Source organism: Homalodisca vitripennis, unplaced genomic scaffold (assembly GCF_021130785.1).
Source record: "Homalodisca vitripennis isolate AUS2020 unplaced genomic scaffold, UT_GWSS_2.1 ScUCBcl_12861;HRSCAF=22799, whole genome shotgun sequence".
NCBI classification, from domain to species: domain Eukaryota; kingdom Metazoa; phylum Arthropoda; class Insecta; order Hemiptera; family Cicadellidae; genus Homalodisca; species Homalodisca vitripennis.
The window spans coordinates 1-9,786 of NW_025788972.1; the positions used below are offsets into that span (position 1 = coordinate 1).

General features: G+C 32.0%; 1 pseudogene; it reads left to right on the top strand.

The window, feature by feature from the left end:
• Window positions 1-1,900: 1,900 nt before the first annotated feature.
• On the top strand, window positions 1,901-5,786 carry LOC124375055 (annotated as a pseudogene).
• Window positions 5,787-9,786: the final 4,000 nt, after the last annotated feature.

Genomic DNA, 9,786 nt, shown 5'->3' on the forward strand with positions numbered 1-9,786 from the left:
CCTTCTGTTTTTTGCTAATTTTTGAAATGGGTACTAAAAAGTGACCCAATACGACATATAACAAATATTTCCGGGAAGTTCTGACGGGAAAGTAGGCAGGACTCGAAGCGATCTACATCTTGCAACCAAGAGGTAATTGCTTCTTTCTTTACGACTTGACAGTACCGTTCCAACGGTACTTGGCAATGAGCAAGACACAAAATAAGAGGTACCAACATCGCCAAGGGTTACAGGAGAGAAAACCCGCTAGACAAAGGGACGCTATCGAGAGTTTTTTCCCAAATGTGTAAGTATTAATTTACTCTTTAAGTTACAAAATATTTAAAAATTATAATTTTTGTTTTTTTAAAATTTGGTTTTTTGTGACCATTTTAAAACAAAATTTTAAATTGATTTTTCACATACACATTTTTTAAACTATCCAAACTAAACCCCAAAATTAAGAAGCATATTTAAATTTTTAACAACTTAAAAAAAAGTGTTTTCTTCCAGTGAAAATTTTGCAAGTGATATTTAAAAAAAATTTATAAGCTAATTGTTTTTCAAACGGGGACAATTTTTATACAAATTAAAAAAAATCACAGTTTTTAATTTCACTCAAAAAAGGACAAAAAATTTTTGGTCATGAGTCTTATTTCGTAAAATATAATTTTTTTATATTGATCCTGCCACAGGAAAAGTAAAAAAAACATAAAAAAATTTGGTTTTGGTTTTTTGTTATAACCATATGTTTCCGCAAGAAGAAAGAATATGCAGCAGAATTCCATCAGAGTATGTGTTGGTTTACAGAGGAAACTTGAAACATCTTGAGTGATGGTGTTTGCTTTTCTACAAAAATTTTGTTACTTGTTTTATCCACATGCCCCCTTTTTCTAAATTAAAAAACCTTTTGAATCCGGTTTGGGGCATTCTACCTACTTTGATTTTCTTTAATAAATAATGTATCGCTCGAACCATTTTCATTTAAATTTTCTTAAAACCCTTTCCAAAGGGGCCTCCCCAATTTGAGGGTTATTCAAAAAAAAAAGAGTTTAATATAGCCTTAAAACCCTGTGAAAAGGTTAACATTATATCTGAAATTTTCCCAAACACTGTAAAATACATATATAAAGGGTCAAAGTAATATTTTTTTAATCCCTAACAAACACAACAGAATACCTACAATTTTCTAATAAAATTGTCTGTGCAAACCTATGTATCTGTTATTTGGGCCCGTTTTCAGCTGGGGCAAAAAATGATTATAATTGTAACAAAAACAAATGTTGTACTTCTTCGTGTGCAGAACCAAGGCCATCAGTTTCAAACAAAACTCATAACTGCAAAACAAAACTTTAAAAAATTTCCCCCTTTAAAAAACAGTTCTAAAAATTATATTTATAAGTTTTAATCCTTAAAAAAAAAAACAACTTTAAAAGAAAGCGCACTTTTCAGTGATGTAAATTTTATTTTCACAAAAAAAAAATTCCCTTTTTTTCATATTTGTTGAAGAAAAGTTTTAATTTTTTACCTTCTTGCAACTTTACAGTTGGGCACAACTATGCGACTACTTATAATTGCAAAAATCCAGTGAGATTTTATCAGAAATTTCAATACATTTTTTAAGCGAGTTTGCTTCCATTACGAGTGAATGAGTGGAACTCAAAATGCCGGCCATAGGAAAGTCAGGGGAAAAAGACACTTGACTTAGCCGAGGAAGATTTCAAAACGGATAATTCCAGTAATATTTGTTTGACAAATTTTTTTCCCCAATAGTTATTTAAGGTTTTTTAACCCGTGATTGAAAATAAAAATTTGGGGAACTGTTTGGGAAAAGGTAAAAATTTTAAATTTTTGTCACCAATGCTTTTTTCAATACATTTTTGTTTTTTCCAGACTTTGACATAGCCGCCTGTACACCCAGATACCAGAAGCAAAGTATGAGAGTTGTGTTGAGATTCTAACTCCCTCCACTGGGGAAATTTTTATCAAAGTCAACCAAGGTTTTTTGCTGGTGGGAAACTTTTAAGCTTGTGGAGTTCCAATTGAATGTTCCGATCCATTTTTTCACGTCGACAAATTGATAAGGAAAAAATTTTACAATCTAAAGATAACAGTTTTTTTTCCTTTTACAACAATACTAGTTAAGTCTTGTACAAAATAAATTTTTGCTTTCCTCATTTAATGGAACCTATTAAACAAAATAAATACTTTTTTTTTTCTTCTTGAAACATAAAATGTATTTCAACAAGTGCATTAATTAAAAACTCAAAAGTTTTTTGGAAACAGTTTTGGGGGAGTTAAATTTTATAACAAGAATGATGTTAAATGATTATAAGGTAAAAAGGGCAAAAAAAACGTTTCCACTTCATTAACCTTCTTTATTATAAATACATCTTTAAACATTTTAATCTAAAAATAAAAAATTAACATTTACTACAAAAAACATACTTAAAAAATCTACCAAACTTACACTCAAATTATTAAAAAAAATAAAAAATAGAAGCCAGTTAAAATTTTACTTATTTTAGTTTTTAAAATTTTTTTGAATTTTTTTTTTTTCCCAAAAATTTTAATATGGTGATATGTGCCAAAGGGGTGTATTTGGGACCCCAAATTTTTTCAATTTTAAAAATGTAAAGTGGGTTGTATTTGTTTTTAAAAAAAAGATGAAAATTGGGAAATTTTGCTAGGAGCCAAAAATTTGAAAATATTATTGGGTTAAAAAGTAATTTTTTGTATTAAGGGTTCTGCTGTATTGTTCGAATAATATAACATTTCAAAATCAGGTTTTAACAATTTTAAAATATAAGGTGTGGTTACAAAAATCCAGAATGAGACAAAACAAATTTACTTACAAATTTTTCAATTTTGATGTTTTTCCCCTTGTCTGTACCCCCTCCATGTAAATTTTCCATTGTTTTAACAATTGTGCAGATCATTTTCTGCAACCCCTTTAAACTTTCAAGTTTTTTTCTTTAACTACTGCTTGACAATGAATCATATTTCAATGGTTGAAAATGATTCCTTTCAAAGCGACTAGATTTTAGGGAATAAAGGAAAATTTAGGAATCAAATCAGATAAGTAGGGTGGAGGGTCTGTCAGCGATGTTATTTTGGTTAAAAATGTCTTGATGATAAGCATCATAAATGGGGGGAAAATGTAGGTTTGGGTTTTTTCCGAAAATCATCCTTTTTTTCCTCCGTCCCACTCACGAAAGAAGTCAGGACGCAAATGAAATAAAATAAAATACCACTTATATCCAAATTTAATAGGACGTCCCTTTAAATAAAAAAACCATTAAAAAGGGCTTAAATTTTTCGATTTGGTCTTTTCTTTTTTTTTTTACTGTAATTACCAAAATTTCCAACTCATTAATTGAAGTTTTCGTTTCGAAATCAAAAGTAACAAACTGTGTTCCCATTGCAAGAAATAATGTTTTTCTAAGAAGGTAAAACCACTTACGTTTTTCGAAGATTTCAGAAAAATCGTTTTTTGTTATTCCTCTGTTTTCAAGAGGGGTCTTTTTGGGAATATTTTGAATGAACCCTTTTTATTCCTGTTAAATCAAACTTTTGCACTCTTATTTTAAAGGGCCCATCTGTCAGACAGAACCCCAATTTTCTCATTTAGCATCACTTTGCTGATGATGGTCTGACATACTTATTTTATCACTCTGTGTTTTGCAGTCGAAAAAGGGGAAAAGTTGTTTTGAAAAAAATTTGTAAACGTGTGACAAAACTTCGATCCACCACAAAGACCCGGAATCAAAACGAAAAGGCCTTGTCAAAATGTCTGTCACAGTGATTTTAAGTATAAATGTGTTAGTACTTTTGATAAATTTTAAAAAAAATAAGATTTTTTTAAAAGAATCTGTCATTTATTAAAAACAAATACCATACATAGTAATGAAAAAAAATATCCTTTAAATCAACCCATTGCGGACCCCCTGACGAGCGGGGGCCTCACCAGCGCCGGCCCTAACGGTGACGAACTCGGGTCGCAAAAGCTTGCTTTTAAAATTTTTTCCCCCAAAAGTTCTGTTAATGCTGATGATCGGCGATCGTCTTCACTTTTCTACAAGAGTGTTTTACCTTTTTTAGAGTTTTCAAAAGTTTTATAAATATTAAACCATTTTGTTAAGTTGAAAAAAAAAATGGTTTTCTCTCTGCTTTTTGGTTTGATTGGGTTTTTTCCTCAGTTTTTTTATAATATTTTGGGGGAGTGAAAAAAAGCGCAACGTACATGTTGGTGGGTTTTTTTTTATGGCCGTTCCTCGACCCTAAATTTTTTTTTTTACATACCCGACTTACCTTTTCCCTTTTTCCTCCCTCCCGTTTTTTCCTCTCCGGGTACCCCGCAGGGATTTCCATCAACGAATATCCCCGAATTTTCTGTTCTTGGGGGAAAGGTGGCGAAATTGCGCGTGGGCCGCGGCCAAAAAAATTTCGCCGGTTTTTTTTTTTTAAAATAATTTCTAAAAATTTTTTTTTTTTTTTTTAAAAATTTTTTTTTTTATTTATAAATTTTTGGGTTTTTTTTTTTTAAAAATTTTTTTTTTCTTTTAAAATTTTTTTTTTTTTTTTTTTTAATTTTAATTTTTTCTTTTTTTTTTTTTATTTTTTTAAAATTTTTAAATTTCCCTTTTTTTTTTATTTTTTTTATTTTTTTATGGTTAAAAAATTTTTTTTTTTTTTTTTTTTTTTAAAAATAATTTTTTAGAATAAAATTTTTTTTTTCCCTTATTTTTTTTTTTTTTTTTTTTTTTTATTTTTTTTATATGTTTTTTTTTTTATTATTTTTTTTTTTAAAAAAATTAATAAAAATTTTTTTTTTTTTTAAAAAAAGGGGGTTTAAATGGGGGGAAATTTTTTAAAAAAATTTAAAATTTTTTAAAAAAAAATAAAATGTTTTTTTTTTATTAAATTTTTAAATTTTTTTTTTTTTATTTTTTTAAAAATTTTTTTGTTATAACCCCTTTTTTTAAATTTTTTTTTTTTTTTATGTTTAATTTTTTAAAAATTTTTTTTTTAAAATTTTTTTTTTTTCCCGGGGGGTTTTTTTTCCCCGGGAAAAATCTCCCAATTTAAACTACATAAACAGTTGTGTTTGTGTTAAACAATTGTCATTTTATACTCGTTATAACATTGCAGATGTTCCTAGTTTGAAAAGAAATTTGAAGTTCACACAGCTGTTCATTCTGAACACTCAACACTTTTCCGACATAGAGGCAAAACATTAACTGCTTATAATTGACACTATGGGCAGAAGGAGTGCCGGAGCCAGGCGAAACTCGGGTAGTGAGCAGAGACTGAGTCACACGATTGGCCGTATGTTATTCAGCCTCATTGTATTTGTTCTATGGTTGCACCAATACATTATTCGGTTTCTTTCTAGCCAAACTTGTACATAAACTAATACTCCATCAGAACTAACAAGAGTTTTAAATTTTCCAGTTAGTGCCTATTTAGTTTCTAATGTGGTTGTATTTTAACATACTCATAAGTAATTGTTTAATTTTAGCTTACTTGGGAAGAAGTACGATCAGAAATGGTGAATGAGAAGAATCTAGACGGTGACATTGCCGAATAAAATTGGAGAGTATGTACGCAGAGTGGAAAGGTAGAACTTGTTGAAAAACTGATGGAAGATCAAAATCTTCTGGGAAAGTCTAAGACCGCCAAAGAAGGACTAGAGGCAATGAAACTTTTCTTTCCGTTACATCGACCTCTACGATCTGACCGAGTATGTCTCGTTTGACTTGAGCTTTAGCAAGAGGATTGGATTATTACACAGGAGTGATCTATGAAGCCGTACTATTAGGTAATGTAATGTTTTTTTTTTACCTGTGTTCAATTTGATGAACGAACCTTGTTAATTGAAAGATTTCCCCATTTGTCTGTCTGAGTGTGTTACCTTAAACAATTTTTTAAAACAAGTAATAACTTTTCTACATTAGTAAAAGGGAAGTGCTATTAAATTTAAAATATTTATTGGGTGAAAAAAACAATCCCTATTTACAGAAATTTTGGGGGCTTTTTATTGAAAGGTTTGGGTCTGTTATTAGTCTTTTTTTAGATAAATAGTTCTATTAAAAAAATTATATTTTAAAAATTTTTTTTTATAAAGGGAAAAGCGTTGTAAATTTAAATTTAAAAAAGCATTTTGGTTTAAGTATTAAAAAAAAATACAATGTAAATAAGTGTGTAGACGTAAAGATGACTGTAGGGTTTTGGTGACGGAAAGGAGAGGCGGGGGAAAGCAAGCGGAGGGGGCAGGTATGACAATCTAGTGGGCAGTTTGACCCCAAACACAAGAATGTACCATGTTTGGGTGCCATTGGTGGGGGAAAGGGATATTCTCATTCTCGGGCAAAACGGGCCAGCGATCACAGAAGATCCGCACTACCGAGGTTCAGGTCTACGTTGCCTCACTCAAAAGAATTAACTGAAGAGAGGAGAAACTCTGCAAAGAGTTTGGGATGCGGGAAATTTAAGGGTAGGGGACTAGTATGATTCTCTTCACCTTATTTGTTTTTTAAAATATCTGTTCAGAAAACACTTAAGACTTCATCTACAAAATCTATAGAATTGAGTGTTTCATTAAATTGGGTGTTTGTTTTCAGGTAAGATAGCTAATCTTTACATGTCTTTTTTAATTAACCCTAAAAACCCCATTTTAGCCACCTCAAATTATCAAATAAATATCATTAACCCTCCATCGGGCGCTTAAAATTACACTCCTAAAAACAATAAAGGATCATTTTTTTAACAGAATCACTCGTTAAGGGTTCGAAATTTTTTTAATAATTTTTTTTTTATTTCAAAGTCGGTGTTGAAAGTAAAATACATCGTATATTTTTTTTTTATATATATTTTATTTTGGGCTAAACAGTAAACAAAGTTTAAAACCGCAAAATTAAAACAAAAACAACCCTTTTAAAAAAGTAAAAATGTAATAAGAAATGCCCGGTTTTTTGAATCTCACTTTCAATCCCTTTGTATTGCCACCTCAGCGATTTTAACCGCAAGAACACGCTGTGGCTTTTTTTTCTGATGATCGTCTGGGGCTATCTTGGGGAACCGCCCCCATTTTTCTCGAAATGCCTTTTCCAGCTCACCCAAAGTCCTGGTTGGGTTTTTGGGGCGGCCCCGGATACTTCGTCCTAGTTGGCCCCAGACGTGCCAATCGGGTTTAGGTCCGGACTGCAGGCTGGCCACTCCAGCAGGGGATGTTTGTTCGCCCAGGTACTCACGGACCAATCTTGCTGCATTGGCAGCTCCGTTTTGCATAAATAAAAAATTTTGACCTGCTTGCTCGCTCTCGGACAAATATGAACTTAACACCTCGCCCACATAACGCGGGGCTGTCAAAATACCGTTTCGGATTATGAAAAAGGTCGTAGACCGTCCATTGTTACCACCCCACACAATACTGAGCCCCCGCCAAACGGGAAATCTGAGCTAGGCAACAGTTTAAAAAACCCCTTCTTTCCTCTTCTCCACACCGAACGCGGGCCGTCATTACCAAAAATTGTAAATTTTGACTCGTCGAAACATTCCTTACGCCACTGTCTCAGCTCCAACGCCCATGGTCTCTTGCAAACTGCCAAACTGGCTCTCTTATGACGCACAGTCAATCTCGGGACTCGGCAGGTCTCCTAATCTCAATCCAGCTTTCCCGGGGTCTTTTTCAACATCTGATCCCCAACATTTCCAGTCGCCCGGCTTTTTCTTTTGAAGTTCTCTAGCATTAAAAAAACGAACAAGTGCATTAACCGTAAAAATCGTCTTCATGTGCGTGGGAGATCTCGAGCGGCCTTTTCCTGCTCCTTTGAAGAGTACCTAGCTCCTGAGTCGGTTCCCTAACTTGAAATTACGAGGGCTCCCCCAAGCGCCTACCCACTTCTCGTTGGGGAAACTCCCACTTCTATCAAAGTAACAGCTCTACTGACTCACTCTCAGACAAAAACCGTCTAACACCCCCTAAAAATAAAAACCCAGGGCCCAACTATAGAAGTCTAACCAGATGAACGGATCAACTTTTGACAAAACTGACCTGAACCTTTTCCTTTTTCTCATTCTTGTTTGGACATGATATCGAAATAATCGCCTTTTCTTTTACTGAATTGGCCCCAAAATAAACAAATATTTTTTCTTTGCTACCAGAGGTTCCTTTTTCAGTTTGGGAAAGTTCAAACATTTTTCTGTTATTAATACTTTTTTACAAGCCAATAAAAGTGTCCTTTAATTGTTTTAGGTGTGTAGAAACACCCTCGGCCCCCTCACGGAGGTTTCCTCCAGGGTTAGCAAAAAGGGTTCATACTCGTTTAAACTTTTTTTATTTGTTTAAATATTTAACGATTTAATTACAAGTAATATATTAAATTTTTGAAATTAAATAAAAATTACTTCTTATGTAATGAATTTTCCAAAAGAAATTCAAAATCTTAAAAAATGTATATTGTATAATAACAACATGATTAATTTTAAGGAATAATGCAATTAATTTTAAAATGTTTAACCTAGTGTAAAATATATGGAAATTAACTTTGTTTTTAACTTCTTACAAAAACAACTTACTTCAATTCTTGAGATATTATACAATTTTAATGTCAGTTATTTCTCTGAAATCAAAATTTATTCTTTATTAAAACTTTTTTTACAAAGTACACACAGTTTCAAAACATGTTCCTTTTGGTTCTTATAACGACAATGTTCACTCCATAAACAGTACTGAAATGTTCCCTAGCCAACGGGTACTGTACTGACAAGTCTCTCGTCTTCATTCTCCATTTCACAAAATTGAAATAAAATATATGTTAAAACTTAAAAAGAAACCATCACAGGTCACACATTTAGGCGCACACGGATTATTACTCCATAAAAAACTAAACACTATAAGGCGCTCACAGAGATTTCGTCCAAGCACTACAAACACAACATCGGGCGCTCACGAAGGAATCGTCCAGTCTCGCACGGAAGTAGACCACATACTGACAGATTTTGACAAAGATAAGCGGAGGCTATTGTTTCGCTTCCCCAAAAGATGCTTGTGAAGTACACTGCGGGAAACGACTGCCAACATCAGAAAAGTAGTACTATTTTTAATAATAAAAAATACACAGAGGAAAACTCCGTTTGGCGCCCGATGTAGGGTTAAACCGTAACTAATAAGCTTTCCTTGCAGTTAATAAACATACAGACCCAATCCATTTCCTTTATAAAGCATTCATGTACATGTCATTCAAAAATATTGTACTAATTATTTTGTACAATAAATGACACAAAACATTTTGATTTACTCATACAAATGTTACATAAAAATCCTTATAACAACCATGGTCTAAAGGTGTAAGGTAAAAATGATGAAGCAATTTCAGTCTCTCAACACTTATCGATCTTTAATTGTTTACTTTAAATATCACTCCCATAAAATAAGTATAAATCAACAGACAACTCCTGTGAAATAAACACAAGATGTCTAATGTTATCAACATTTAGTGGACATAACATTTTATTATTTTGTCAATGTAAATTATATTAAACCATTTTAGTTGTTAATTGACACTGAGATAACTGTAAGGGTGACAGCAGCATTGCTCCAATGTACTGTGTTGGTAGAATTGTTTTTGTGGTTAGTTGACAATGCCTAACCCAAGTAAATTAAGTAATTAAATTACTAAAAGACACTGGGGTAGTATAATTTCTTTCATGTTTTTATTAGCTCTGCCAAAATAACTCACATTTTTAAATCAGGGCGAAAATAACACCCCCTTTTAATTATTGAAAATATTTTCAAAAACCCCC